This window comes from Engystomops pustulosus, chromosome 1 (assembly GCF_040894005.1).
Source record: "Engystomops pustulosus chromosome 1, aEngPut4.maternal, whole genome shotgun sequence".
In the NCBI taxonomy this organism is placed as follows: domain Eukaryota; kingdom Metazoa; phylum Chordata; class Amphibia; order Anura; family Leptodactylidae; genus Engystomops; species Engystomops pustulosus.
The window spans coordinates 117932934-117948159 of NC_092411.1; the positions used below are offsets into that span (position 1 = coordinate 117932934).

The 15226-nt window shown below is 40.4% G+C and overlaps 1 protein-coding gene across 2 annotated transcripts in view; it reads left to right on the forward strand.

Annotated features, from left to right (window-relative positions):
• Positions 1 to 1712: 1712 nt before the first annotated feature.
• APBA1 (amyloid beta precursor protein binding family A member 1) overlaps positions 1713 to 15226 on the forward strand; it is a 92285-nt gene continuing 78771 nt past the window's right edge. The window contains exon 1 of one of the 2 annotated variants that reach the window (XM_072151156.1): positions 1713 to 2042. The gene's annotated coding sequence lies outside the window, so the exon portion shown is untranslated. The remainder of the gene's footprint in view (positions 2043 to 15226) is intronic. The other variant, XM_072151146.1, reaches the window with a different exon arrangement.

Below are 15226 nucleotides of genomic sequence, written 5' to 3' on the forward strand. Positions count from 1 at the left end.
CTCAAGGTTATACAAACCAAGTACCGCGATCTTAAAGTGAACCTGTCACCAGGAATGTAATTTTTAGCTGGTGATAGGTTCCAATAGTTCAATAGCCTTTGCTATGATGATTTAAAAAATGCCTTTGTTGGCCTGTGAGTCCGTGTCTCAGTGTCCTCTTGCATTCTTCTTCTCCTCCACACTAATCCAGCTCCCTCCACCCTAGTGGCCAAGTGGCAGTTTTCAGAATACATTCAGATATTTTTAAAATCAGAATATGTTATTGGAACCTGTCACAAGCTAAATATGACATTCCTGGTGATATTTTTAAATATACTAAGAATAACAAAATAACACATTCTCTGATTCACTGTTATAAACAAGTTCTAATTTTACAGATATAATTCCAACCTGCCTCTATCAGTCCTGGTGTATGCAATTTTGGATGTCCCGGTATCCAACCGTAAATCTTCTGACTTCAGTGGGGCAGGGCAGATTCTTCTCATGAATAGCTTCTCTTGTCTGCACAATGCAGTGCTCTCTGCCCCCTACCCCCGCATTACAAGAGGAACTCTAACTCACTACCTGCCGACAAGCATCTCTACAAACTACAGATAAGATTTTTATAGAAGGGGAAGGAGGTATAACCAAGCTGACTGTGTGTGTTATAGTTGACATATAGCAGAGCTGACCCTGCGTTTGTTATACCTGAGATATATCAGTGCTGAGAGTGTCATTATGTTTTATATAACCTACCAAAAATGTAATAAATATGGTGCAACTGAATGTAAAAAGATTTTTGCTTTTATTAAGACTGTAATTTTCTTGATATCCCCTTATCCCTGTTAGTGATGGGTCATTCACGAACAAGCCGGCACTAAGAGCTGCCTCTTTTGCGTGAACGATGGGAGTCGGTTCCCTGCAGTGTGCCAATGGCTCACTTAACCCTGCCCCTAATCGGGTAACCACACCCCCTTTAACCCTATAAAAATCGTATTAAAAGTGATGTGGAGAGGGGTGATTGACTGGTCTGAGGCTCCCTATTATACATTTAATCGGGAGTCAAAAAAGGGGTCTCTTCTTAGTGATCTGAGCCAGTGGCATAACTAGAAGCTGATGGGCCCCAGTGCAAAGTCTGTGCCAGGACCCCGAATTTAATGTATGGTTTATAGTGTAAGTCTTCTCATATGGGATAGTGACACCATAGGGGCCCTCTAAACCTCTAGGGCCCGGGTGCGACCGCAACCTCTGCACCCCCTCAAGTTACGCCCCTGATCTGAGCCTTATGAGCCAGGTCAGTAATAAGAGCCGGACTTCCCATCATTAATCCCTATGCAGCATGGGCCGAATATATGAGGAGATGCTGGCCCCCACATGTATTCAGCACAGTTTGCTACAGTTATCCCCAGTAGAGTCAAATTATTCCCCGTGCACCCCCAACTGGTGAGGGTGGCAAAAAACTCCATTTGCGCAAAACTTTTAGTGCAAATAGAGTGCAAACAACACAAACCCGGGGTTTGCAATATTATTGCACCAATTTTCGCTTCATAAATGGCCCCACAGACTCTAGTAAATGTCCCTTATGATAAATGCCCCCTCCCCTGTCATTGTCTGATGTTCTGGGTTATGGGTTATGAGGCAGTTATGTGTGATAGCGCTTTTATACTGTAACACTATATAGCATTGTATAGTTATATGTCTATAGAATTGAGCGGCTGTGTGACAGGTTTCCAGTCTTTTCCCTGTCAGGTGCCAGCCTGGGCGTCCTGTATAGCGGAGACAATGGCACCCTATAGGTAGAGCTGGGAGTGCCCGGGCCAGGCTGATGTCACCGGGAGAGAGGCGGAGCGCTCAGCCGGGGCTGCTGGTGGCTGCAGAAGAAGAAAAGGAGGAGGAGGTGGAAGATGGTGGAATCAGATGGAAGAGCAGCCCTCAGCCCTCACTCCCTGAGCTGGCACCGGCTCTCCTGCTAGCACCCAGCTCTCCTGCCTGCAGTGTGATGCCCACCGCCGCACCCGCTGTCATTTACTCCGGGCGAGCAGCCTCCATCCAGGGCTTTATGGGTGAGTGCTCATGGAGCTGAGGGCTAGATGTACCTCTCAGGGAGAGGTGTGGGCCGCTGCAGGAGCAGATGGCCTAATGTGCACAGGCTGCTATAGGGAGGGAGGCTGCAGCATCTGCTGTGGACACTGGGGAAGGAATGATGCAGAGGCCTGCCTCACAGAGTGAGGGGTGCATGGGACTAAAGGGTTAATTCTGGTGCCCTGTGCCAGCCTGCCACCGAGGTGTGTTTATGGCATCATGCTGTGATTAGGGTTGGAGGGGAGGGGCAGTCTGTAATTGAGCTGTATGAGCACATGGCAGGAGGCTGGCACTCATTGTGATGTATAGGCATTTGTTGTGACATGGATAGGCTGTAGCCACCACTAGCAGTCACACATGGCTTCACTCCATGGTGCTTCTAGACCCTGTTCACACTGCTCCCTGCTTCAGCATGAAAACTGAACTCTAGCATAAGGTGTCCTTCACATACATTGATACATAGAGATGGGATTGATGGATAGGAGAGATATGAATATGAGATAGAGAAGATAAACTCAGCAGAACTGAAGTAGTTTTAATTTAACAAGGTTACCCCTGTCCTTACCTGACATTCATTGTGTGGATGTTATATATACAGTGCAGTCAAGTTCTGCAATGCTCCCATAATGCTCCAATGTTCTGTTTACATTAAGACTGTATAGACGCCTATACATTTATCGGAGCTCATATGTGCGCTACATAGTATGTGTTTTCCCTTAAAAGCATAGAAATATATACCAACATATCCTGGCACATTTTTTTAAATGATAGTCTATGGGTACAATCTCCCCATGTATGGATTTCTGTGCCAAGCCTTTCCTATTGGCAGCTAATAATAACCTTTATTTAGATTGTGTTGTCATATTCTGCAGCGCTTTCTAAACAAGGTGCCGTAAACATACGAAATGACAAATACTGTAAAACAAACATGAACAGCAGGTGAGAGGAGAGGAATTCTGGAGTGTGATGTGAATAAAGATGTACATCACTGATGGTCCTAGGTTCTAGCAGCAGTAATGTAATAATGGTGCAGCGGCCATCTAACCTAATTAGAAATGTGTGCGTCAAGCACTGAGCAGTGCCAGCACGCCCTGATTGTTTTCTACCATCATTGGCACAACGCAATTCAGCATCACAATAACACTTCAATGTTGTGGAGAATTGGCATTCTTGGGGACTGTTTGTATTGTGCAGTATAAATGGGTTTGTCAGGGGTCTTAAAAATTAAGGACCTATTCTTCAGTATTAGAAGGGTGGAAGGTTAAGGCCAGTATTGGAAACATGGTCCATATGCTGCTTTTCCCAGACTGACCATGAATGATTCAGCTGGATGCACTCATTCACTTTGGAATAGCCAGTAGACTGTAACTCTGAGATCAGTAAAGTGGTGTACATGATGTGGCTCCCTGCATCATTAAACACTGTGGCATAGTTAGTTTAGTTGACACAACCATGGATGGTTCTGACCAGGTTTCTTGGATCAAACACAGCTCTCTGAACTCCTGCCTAACTCCACCTATTCAAGCAGCCTCACCTTCAGGGAGTGTTTCCCCATTCAGTTTTTCACATGCAGTTTTTGATGATGAAAAAGGAGCAATAGCATCTCTCCATTATATGTTCTCACCCATTATGGCCCACACCCGATTTTGGCTTTAAAAACTGCTTCTGAACACTTAGCAAACGCAATGTTACCTCCACATGTGATCAAAGGGGAAGCCCAATGTGTGAATGCAGACTGAACGTGTGAAAATATTTTGTTGATCAGTGGAGGTCTAACCACTGAGACCCTGCTAATCTAGAAAAGGGGCCCCTTTTCCTCATGTACATGGAGAGACAGTTGACAGTATGTTGTTGATCTGAAGCTTTCTCATCATCCCTATTACACCATGTGAGCTTCAGCTGATATTTTATTGAACCAATACACTAAAGCACCTTGCAGAAGAATGTGTGCTCACCCTGGCCATAACCCAGATGAGCATGCGGATAGATGCAGAAGATAAAAGCGGCTCTCCATAGGAAGCCAAATGGCTGCTGCCTTAAAATGGAAAAATATAGCATTCATAAAAACCAGTCATACAATTTAGTTCTGAGTTTTTGTTTTTGTTTTGTTGTGCTTCGATGCAGTGGATCATATCCTGTTCATGCCTTCGCATGATGGCACGTACCTAACTGGCCTTGGGGGGCGGTGGTGGGGGGATTTACATTCTGCATGTACATCAATGCCTCCGGCAGTCAGGTCTTGAAGCAGGGAATAAAAAAGTGGAAGGGCAAGTAAAAAAACTGGTGACTACTAGAAGTGTTATATTACAGAGCAAAATGCAGGTGCCTAACAGTGGTTAAGTGGCTGTGAAGGGCTTGAAAAACATGGCTGCTATCTTCCAAAAAATGTGTGGTATCAACTTGGCTCCATTCATTTTCTTTTTTATTCTTTAATAGTACAATGTATTAAATATGTGTCTGTGAAGGAGACCCTGAACTCCTAACACTGGTAACTTTTTAATGTTACTGAAATTCAAAGATAAAGTTAACAATTGGTGACAATAGCCTTAAAACAAACAGAGCTCAGCTAACAAAACAAATGCTAAGGTGTACTGTTGATCTCTGATGTCTTAGGCGAAGCAGCTAAAAATCACTACCTTTTGATACCTAGTTTACAGTAAACTATGTAGTTATGTTCTTTAGATACACACTTGTATTGTATAGATTATGAAATGTTAGGTTTCAGTTCTTCTTTAGATCTGGTAATTTATGTTCACACTTGTGACCTATACCTTGGCCGGTTATTCAGGAACTGGAAATTGGATATTGCCACTTGTATTGTGCCTACGCATAGGCAAACAAACCGAACCCCGACTTGCTGTGTACACTCACTATCATGCTTCTACCCTATCAATTGCTTGTTTTTCTGATATTCTTGTTTTTGACACATCTTATAATAACCAGCAGTTAATGGCAGATGGTGCTTCATTGTGCTGGAGCTTAAACAGCGGCCCTGCGTTCATTTTTTTTTTTTTGTCAACACCAAGTAGCATCAAATCATTCAACGTTTATAAATTTTGGTTCCCTAGATTTAGCGTCAGGACTCCTGCTGTGCCCCATCTCAAGGCACCTTTTTTCTGCTGACTCTCACAGATGTACTAGTTTACCATGTTGTTATGTGGCTTCCTTTTAAACCTTAAATCGCCTCACTTGAGGAGGGCAAAAAGCTCCACTCCAATTACTGATATAAATGTGAAATCTTAAGTGCAAATTGTGACTTCTGTTTGGCAAACATTCATGTGGGAGTGTGAAAGATAACCAAAACTCTCTGGAAGGCTCTACGTTTGCACACTAAGGGTATGTTCGCACATTTTTGTCCCAATCATCTGAATAGTGCATAGAGAAATCCATGGACAAGATACAGTATGTCTATATCATGCTCTGTTACTGTATAGTGAAAAAAATGCATATATTATTGTTTTTATCACATAATCTTTGAGCCCTTCTTGACACAGAAGCTTGGGTCCCCAGGGCTGTCTTCAAGGCTAGTAGGAATATGTAATAGGAGATCTAGAGAAGAATCTGCCCCACAGTTATAAGTAGTCAAGTCCAGACTCTCAGTGATTAGCTGCTCTTCCTTTTGTGGTACCTCTTTGTTTCCTTTTTTTTTTTTAATGAAAAACTGACGTTGTGTCTTACGGCCAATTTACATCAGTCTGACATCCGTTTTTATCAGATGGTGGAATGGGGCCGGCTTGGGGTGTTCCTGACTCATGCTACCCAGGTTTTTGTGCAGTTTTTGCCACCTGCTCTACACATCTAGCCTCTTGATGTATCTGGCAGCGCCAGAGGGAAAGGGCTTCCATCATATGTACTTCTGACTACAGTTAAAGAAAACCTACCACTTGAAGTGGCAGGTTTCTGCTGGAAATACCAGGCACCAGCTCAGGGTGAGCTGGTGGCGGAGCTTATTTTTGTTAGTGTTTTAAACCGCGGTATCGCGGTTTAAAACACTTTTTAAACTTTATAGCCGGCGCAGGGAGGTACGCGCTCGGCGCTTACCATGCGTGCGGCTACATAGGAAGTGAATGAGAGCCGCGTGCATGGTAAGCGCCGAGCGCGTACCTCCCTGCGCCGGCTATAAAGTTTAAAAAGTGTTTTAAACCGCGATACCGCGGTTTAAAACACTAACAAAAATAAGCTCCGGCACCAGCTCACCCTGAGCTGGTGCCCGGTATTTCCAGCAGAAACCTGCCACTACAAGTGGTAGGTTTCCTTTAAGGCTATATGCACACTGCACAAAGTTTTAAACGGGATGCAAACAACAGCCCCAGGGTCTGTTGTTTTTGTCCTGTATGTTATCAGCAGAAATATAAAAATACAGCTAACACGTGTCCGTAAAAACTTTTTAACAGGACTGGTCTGTTTTGTGGACCATAAAAAATGGACCTTTGTACATCCATGTTTTGTTTAGTGTCCAACCTACATCTGATCTATGTGCCCTTCATGTGTCATACTTTGCATCCACAAAATATGGATGCTGTCCTCTTATTCTCCAGCTATTACGGACTGCATACGGACATCTCTATATAATTGCATTGGAGAGTCTGAGATGAGAGAAAAACAGAGCTTGGAACTATTTTTTTCACAGGCTGCTGTATCTCAAAATTAAAAAGTGACGCGTTGTCTGTCTGCTATCTGTCTTTTCACAGACAGCACTGGGCTGAAAGTTTTTCATAAGAGTCCTGAAGCAGATAATTCAAAGTTGACACCTCCTTTCAGTTTTCATGAGTTCAGCTATATGCCTTGCCAATATTACATCCATACCATATAAATATGGAATTACAGTATTGTGAATTCTTAATGTGCTCAGCCATTTATCAAATCGCAACATCAATGTGTTACATACCTGTCCTTTCATTTGTCTACTGCAGGGTTGGAGAAATTGCAGGCCTTTTTAAAACTTTTTCAAAATCAAGCATGGTAAACCAGAGACACTTACTCATAGATCCATGAACTGTGACTGTGGTAATCTTGTTATATTTGTTATCCATGACCTCCTACCTTCTAAAATCAACTTTTAAAATTATGCCAGAAGGGCTTTGTGGGGCATTACCAAAGCCCCTCTGTGTTGCAGCTTCACAGGTTGATACATTCTGCAGGAGCACTTCCCCCTCCTACTGTGTGCTATAACTTCCTCTGCTAAGATTACATAAGACAGAGGGAGAGGGAGGACAATGGAGGTGTTAAGGTAACACCCAACATAGCCCTCAGACTCATTAGCATAATTATAAAAGTTGGTTTTAGAAGGAAGGAGGACTTAGATAACAAATATTAGAAGATTGCCACAGTCACCATGCATGGATCTACGAGTAAGTGCTAAATAAATCACCCCAATGTGTTTTGTTTATCCTTTTCAAAAATGAATCCTTTTTTCCTAATAGAAAAAATTCTACTAAATGTAAATACTGATTAAATCCTGATATCTTCTCGTTTTTAACTCCTTCATAGACTAAAATGGCATATTTTGGCACAAACATGACGACAAACCAGCGAAAGCAGGACATATACACAAAAAATAAACTGACAGGTGAATTGCATTTTTATTCACACTCTTTTATGGACACATATTATTTTTATTTCTCTCCACATAATGACATGGATTTTCTCTACTTGTACATGCATATATGGGAGGTCTCTTACTGCTCCAGAGGCCTAGTTTTCTGCTGACATAGCTGTGCCCGATGTGTTTGTGTGATCCTTAATCTTTTTCAGTCTCGCATCCATATCGTCATGAGTTATCTTTTGCTTTTTTCATCCATTTAAAATTGAGCTGTCAACGCTGTCATTTTAACAAAAGTCCAGTGTTGTGTACAATAGACCTCTAAACTGCATGCAAAGGGAAAGATTGTAAAGGATACAAAAGGATGTGCATATCTCTAGCCATGCCTGACTGGCCGTAGATTTTCTGCATTATTTCACATTATTTATGTGCTTTAAATATTTAAATGTTAGCATTAACAACCTGCACTTCCATGGTTTAGCTTTTATACAACTAGGAAAAGGATTGTCGAATTTCAGTCAATTACACCCAGCTGGCGCTGCTCTGCCAACGTGCTGGAAAGTGAGATATCAAGCAGGTTATGCCAAAATGAAAATGCCCAGAACTTCAAATGAAATAACATATTGGACTTCATGTATAAAAAAGCTTATGAAAATGAAAAGGGGAGTTCATTCAGTCAAGACTACTTTATTTTGTAACTTATATTTAGGTCCTGTTAACATCCCTTATGAGACATACAGCTGCGGAATTCGTACCAATGCAATATTTTCTGGTTGAAGTTTTTATAGTATTGTTTCTGTCAAAATATGGAGAACTAAGGCTGCGTTCACATGCTATGTTTGGATGTGTTTTTAGATCATTTTGAATACGTTTTTATTGCATTCTTGTCATTTGTATAAATCTCATCCACTAACTTAATGTATATGACTGCAGGTTCTCTGATTCTTCTGCAGTTAGGGGCTAAAAATCAATTGCCATGATCAGTCCATGATATCGACATATAACATAGTTAGAAAATTCCAGCTTCCCTGATATGTAACAGAGCCAAAACTGTAATGATTATATATCAATATGATGAGTTCCATCCTGGCAGTGTAGTCATGACACGTGTATTTTAGCCCTAACCCACAACAATTCTGTTATGAGTGCCCCTTGCCATGTTCTAAATTTTTAAAAAGTCTGCTAGTTACTTTTATTAATAGGCAAGTCATAACCCATACTGGACTCAGCACCATTTAATCTGTGCAATCTACTGGAAAGTTTTCTTGTGGGCTCTGTTCTTATGGCTTTCATTCTGTGCTCCAAATGACGCTTCCCCTTTATTATTTGGGTTGGTAGGATCACAGAAATACAAAATTTTTATAGATTTTATTAGGTTTTAGTAGATTTAAAAAAAAAAAAAAATAAGATCTTTAGTACAAAAATTATTTGCCATTTTCCAGATTCTGATGCCAATAACTTTTTTGCACCGATTGGCCATCCAACTGCCAGTACCAATCATGGCAGTTACAGGACTTAACAGTACATCCTGATGCAAGAAAGGGTTAAAGCTAAGGGTGCGGTGAATGCAAAACAATGAAAGACACCAGGTGCTGGTTAACAATTGCATGGAAACACATATGCAATTGGGCTGAGGCCCACCCCCTGTGTGCTTGCATTGCATTTCTAAATGCAATGCAAGCACCTTGTGTGGCTTCACACCTGCATTTGGTGGATTAACTTCCCCTTTAAATTATTAAATAGTGGAAAATATCAATAGGGTGTTTTTTTAATCTATTAATAATGGAAGCATAGCGGAAGGTAATCTTCTATAAATTGGAAGGTGAACAAAAGACTTTAGGCCGGTTCTATTACATTTTCTGTTTTGAAAATAAAGTCTTTTGAGCTTGCACATGTATTTATAACGTGTCTGCGCCAGTTTTGTGTCGTGGCTGCACTGTGTCCGACAAGAGGCATATTAATAATAATATAATAATAATTCTTTATTTATATAGCACCTACAGATTACGCAGCATTGCACAAAGCATGTCAAATTAATTATTACTGCTTGGTCGGAGTGTACTACAAATTTAAATCAGCAACTCAACATGGTGCAATATGGTGCTCCTTTCCAGTGCAGTACAGGGTGCACCAGAATATTAGAGACCAGGGTGCGCCAGTGCCGCAACCTGCTCTTCTGGGCCATTGCATTCCATTTTAAGTTTCTGTTGTCCTCCAAAACTAGAGAGTGTAATGGAAAACCTCAACACAAGGGTAAACTGGTCTGCACACTGTAAGAAAAACAATAATTATTAGGTGCCATATATCATATTGTAGACTCTGGATGGCCCCATAAATATGTGTATATTTTTGGATCATATTTCGAACTGGTGTCCATATTTCTGCATGTTTATTCCTGTTTTTCTTGAATCTGCAAGATTCTGCAAAGTCTGCAAATGCAGGCTGCCTACAACAGTAGTTAATGGAAAATCCAATGCAAATGTATGCACATTTGTCCAATTAGTTTGGATCAGTGTTTAGAAAAGAGGAAAAAGACATGCTGAAAGAAAACACTTGTGTAGACCTCGCTCAGGGCTGCTATTAGGCAAACGCCAACAATTGAAACATTTGTATAGCTGAGTATTGTGAAGAAGCCATCTATCAATCTTTTGTGGCAAAACATGCAATTAGTTCTCCTAATTCCTGCAAACAAAATGATAAATGATGACCATTCACAATGAATGTGTGGAGTGGCTGAATGGCTCTTGTTGAATACAGTCTGTAAATACATTGTAGGGCATTGTCATAGAGGGATAATGTATGCCTAAATTATAGGAAGCCACAATAGCTGCTGCTGAACTGGCAAAATACATCCACTACTGTTGTCATACCTATGTATTGCCTAGCAGGCTACATTCACTTCTGTTTACTTTATAACACAAACTAAATTCTCACTTTCCCTATTAAAATAGACATTTACTTTCTTACAAATGTAAAATAAACTGGGGCAGCAGTTTAAATTTACATGTGTTACATGTGTTTTAATAGAGGAGTCAACTAGTTTAGATTGCAGAATGGCTGCAGGATTTACATCAGTGATAATGCCACAGCCCTTCCGCATGCATCAGAAACCACCCTTATTCATCTGGTTTCAGATGTACCGTATTTTTCGAACTATAAGGCGCACAATAATCCTTTTATTTTCTCAGAAATCAAAGGTGCGTCTTATATATGAACCATACTTATAGACAACATCTGCCTTGAACTGTGCACAGGTCTGCAACCTGCTGGTCATTCATCCTTATAATCGGGTGCGCCTTATAATCCGGTGCGCCTTATATATAAACCTAGACATTTTAGCAGGCATTTATTGATGGTGCGCCTTATAGTCCGAAAAATACGGTATATAATTCTGCCATTTTGGGGCAGCCAGGGGGCAGTCCACACCATGACCCGCAGAAATAACTAACATGTCACTTACTTGCTGCAGATCAAAAATATACCTTTTCAGCTGCAGATTTTTTTCCTGCAATGTGTGTCAAATGATTGTCAAATCCCATACACTATACTGCTACTGAATTACACTGCGGATCCAGGCCCCCATCACACAAACCTCCTTAGTCCCAGTACAGTGCAGTGCACGGGAGTCCTTGCATGACAAGGCTGTATGAATCAGTGTTCCAGTACTCCTCGCAACATATTTCATTATGATTTAATGACTACCATCCATTGTACTGCATGTTCATGTGCAGGGGATGGGTGCAGATACCCGTAGGTGCAGTACTGATTTTTTGGTCTATCTTTGTGATTTATTAGTGTAATTTATAACCCAAAAATATAAGAGAGTATATGAATTTTTGCGATTAAAGGACATCCACCACCACCAATGTCCACTTTATAAGCTTACAGCTGGCCTTCCTGAGGGGAATATCAATGAGGGTGTGTGAATAAATAATCTACCGACAGAGCCAGGAGGCGCTCGGCTAATGGAGCTGTGAGCGCCTCCGGCTCATATCGATAACGTTATAAAGTGGATATTCTGGGGTAGCAGTAGTGCCAGAAGGACTCCCAATTAACTCCTGAGGTAATGAGCATGCATTTGGTGACGGTCTACCAGCCCTAAATGTGCTGGTAAATGTCCTTTATAGAGGCGCTAGGTCTTATTTTCAGGGGATGTCTTATTTTTCCATGAACAAGAATTCACAATTTGCCATTTTATATACATCTGGTTAACATTATTAAACATCTCTTTTCAAGAAAAGATATCAATGAAATGAAAAATAATAATGATAAATTAGAAAAATGAATACGTACACCAGGCCATAAGATCCTATCAAGATTATATAGTGAATTAATACATTTGAATGTAAATAAATAATAAAAGACAGGTATACAAATGTCAGTATTAAGTGGAAGGATGACAATTTTCATAATATGGAAATGCAAGAAATATGGTGTAGGATGGTAAAAGGCATGTATATGATAAGAACAGCCATAAATTTGGAGGGAAATTCAATTTTAAATACCGTAATACACAGAGCATATAGAGCCTTTAACGTAGATATGCATCTTAACGACTAGAAAGCATGTCCAAAATGTAAGCAAAATAAAGCAAATATTACCCACTGTTTATGGACCTGTCCTTCCATAAGCAGTTACTGGACTGAAAAAGACTCATATGAAATTATTAGCCGCCAAAAAAGCTATTTTAATACAGTGGATAGAAAAAGAGGCCCCTAAGATAGAACAGGCTGATAAACTATATAAACAACTGGAAGAGATTGAATCTAAACAAATTGAAAACATATATCCGTCACCAAGGCACGCTAGATTAGTGCCATAGTGGTCAGGAAAGGGAGGGGATGGGAAAGGGGGGAAAAATTAGGAGAACTTGGACAAAATTTTATCCTGTTAATTCTTCACCCATGTCACAACCTCTTGCAGTATCTAAATGATCTACTAATCCTAATGTATAATGTGGGGGAGCAATGACTGCCACTAGGTCTTATTTTTAGGTGAGGCCTGATGTTTTAAAGCTTGAATAATAATAATATTTTATTCTTGGGGGAAACAGGGGAAAACAGAGTTTCTGTTGCTGATTCTCTTTAAGAGGACCTTTCATACATGCACCAATTCCCACGCTTTGCATTCTTTAATGGGTTCCACAGCGCTGTCACCTTTTACCAGCTAATATGCATATTGTATGCTAAAACTGTCGGGGGCGGCCCTTGGCTATCTAATTAACATAGTGTGTTCTGAAAGTAAAATAACTAATTGCTTGGCAGTGGTTAAGCTAGAGAAAAAGTTCCAACTGTGCAGTGGAGTGTCGCATAATAGGATGCTAATGTTCAGAGTTTGTGAAGTTGGCGATAGGTCCTTTTCAATGGTACAATTATCATGTATGGGGGAATAAATACTAAGCATGTTAAATTACATATTTCATAGGCTAGAGAAGCCACTACTGGTCTGGGGATTACAAATGGACTTGTCCTTGATTTAAAGAAAATCCACCATTTTTTATTTTTATGCATTACAAACCAAACATATCTCGAGAATGCTGTAGCTACACTGATGCAGAAGCATATCTTGGTTAATCCCTAATGTGAGTGGTTTTGCCGAAAACACTATTATAAAATTATGATAATGAAGTTCTGTTGCTTCTGTGCCTGGTTCTGGCGCTTTTTGTCTCACATTAAGTATGCACTGTTGTGCCTGACAGGCAGAAGTAATCAATCGCTGCACCATCCCCTAGCTGCTGTCTATGAGTGATCCAGCTCAGGTTGATTAGTCCTGTCTGGACAGTTCAGGAAGCTCCACGTGTAATGTGTTTATGTATGGCAGCACCCATCAAGGTCCTGAATGTTATAATTGTTTTTTCAGCAAAACCACTCAGCTCATGGATTAAACAAAATATGCGTCTGCATCCGTGTAGCTGCAGTTTTGTTCATTGTGCAATAAATCAAATGGTAAATTTCCTTTAATTATATGACTCTTCATACATTCTCAAAGGTAACTAAGGACCTCATGTGATCACTGGAGTCTTAAAGATTTCCCCACCGATCAGAATTAGTAAAATACCTATAGAGTTGCATTGACATCTTTGCATTGCATGAAGATCCAATGTTTTCGAAATACAGCATGTCATATTCTAATTTCCACCTAAAAATTATTTGTGGATACTTAATGAAAGCTGTCTATGGGGATGACCAGCAGGATACAGCAAAAGAAGTTTTATTGTGTACTACTGGAGTAATATGATATGAATATGGAAACTGATATGCATTTGGTAACTGGGCTAGCGTACATTCAGACTACATCCCCCATAGACGGCAATGGCTGCACAGAGAGACGTCAGTGTGAATAGAGCCTTAGTCTATATGTGACTGCAGAGTTATACATCATGTGAAGAAGGCCGGAGAAGACTGTGATATTGGGAGACATTTATCATACGCTGGCGCTTTTAGTCGTAGCGGGATACATCAAGAGGCGAAAGCCTCTTGACATATCGGGGCAGGATGCTGCGCCGCGTTTACTCTACACCTAAAAGTCGCTGACGGCAGGGATTGACACCCTGTGCCAGCCCACTCCTGGCCGGCTGCCCCGCCCCTCACGCCCCTTCACACTCCACTGAAGGGACACAGAGGTCCTGATAAATATGCCCCATTGTATTTATGTTACATGCTATATAACATGGTTAAATAGAAATTTTATAGGAGATGTCAAATAATATACACCTTTGAGTCAGGGTATCTGAAGCCATCAACCACAACAATGTCCTCAAGAACAAGCACTACACCCCTCTCCATGAGATGTTAGGAAATGTTATTATAAAAGTATTCATTTGCATTTTAGTTAGACATATATCATTTGCCTTGTACACAATTGTATAAGATTGGCATATAATAATAATGTACAATGTATAATAATGTATCATAAACAGAATATTATTTTTAGATTTAGAAAACTGATAGATATTTGAGCCAGTAGACTGCTGAAATGTACATATATTATATATGGGTTTCTGTAGGACTTGTTATTGATCTTAAGCTTCTCCATTATTGATGCACACATTTATTTCTGGACGCTTACTTTAAGGGAACCTGTCATCTGAATTGAGGCCCACAGGCTGTCAAAAAAGGTCAATGACTGGATCACAATGATGTCCTTCTATATTCTCAGAGATTTAGTATCAAGCTTAAAGTATATCTTTGAATGTAAATGTCCTGCAAAGGGTCATGAGATTAGAGAACAGTCACAGTGGGTTTAAATAATGTTCCACACGAGTAGTAAATCATCACAAACTAACTTTTTTAGTAGTCGAGCAGTCTTGTACAGCCCACTGTGAGTCTTCTCCTCCCCATGACTTGTCATTTGAATACAGGCATTCCCCAGGTTACATACAAGATAGGGTCTGTAGGCTTGTTCTTAAGTTGAATTTGTATGTAAGTCGGAACTGTATATTTTATCATTGTAATCCCAGCCGGAACTTTTTTGGTCACTGTGGCCATTGGATTTTTAAAAATGTTGGGTTATTGGACAAAAAGTGCGATGGACCACAAAGATAGTACTACACGTCAAAACAGAATGATATGCTCAGTGAGTCGGTAGACAATGCAGTTACAATTTTTATTATAGCAAAAATAT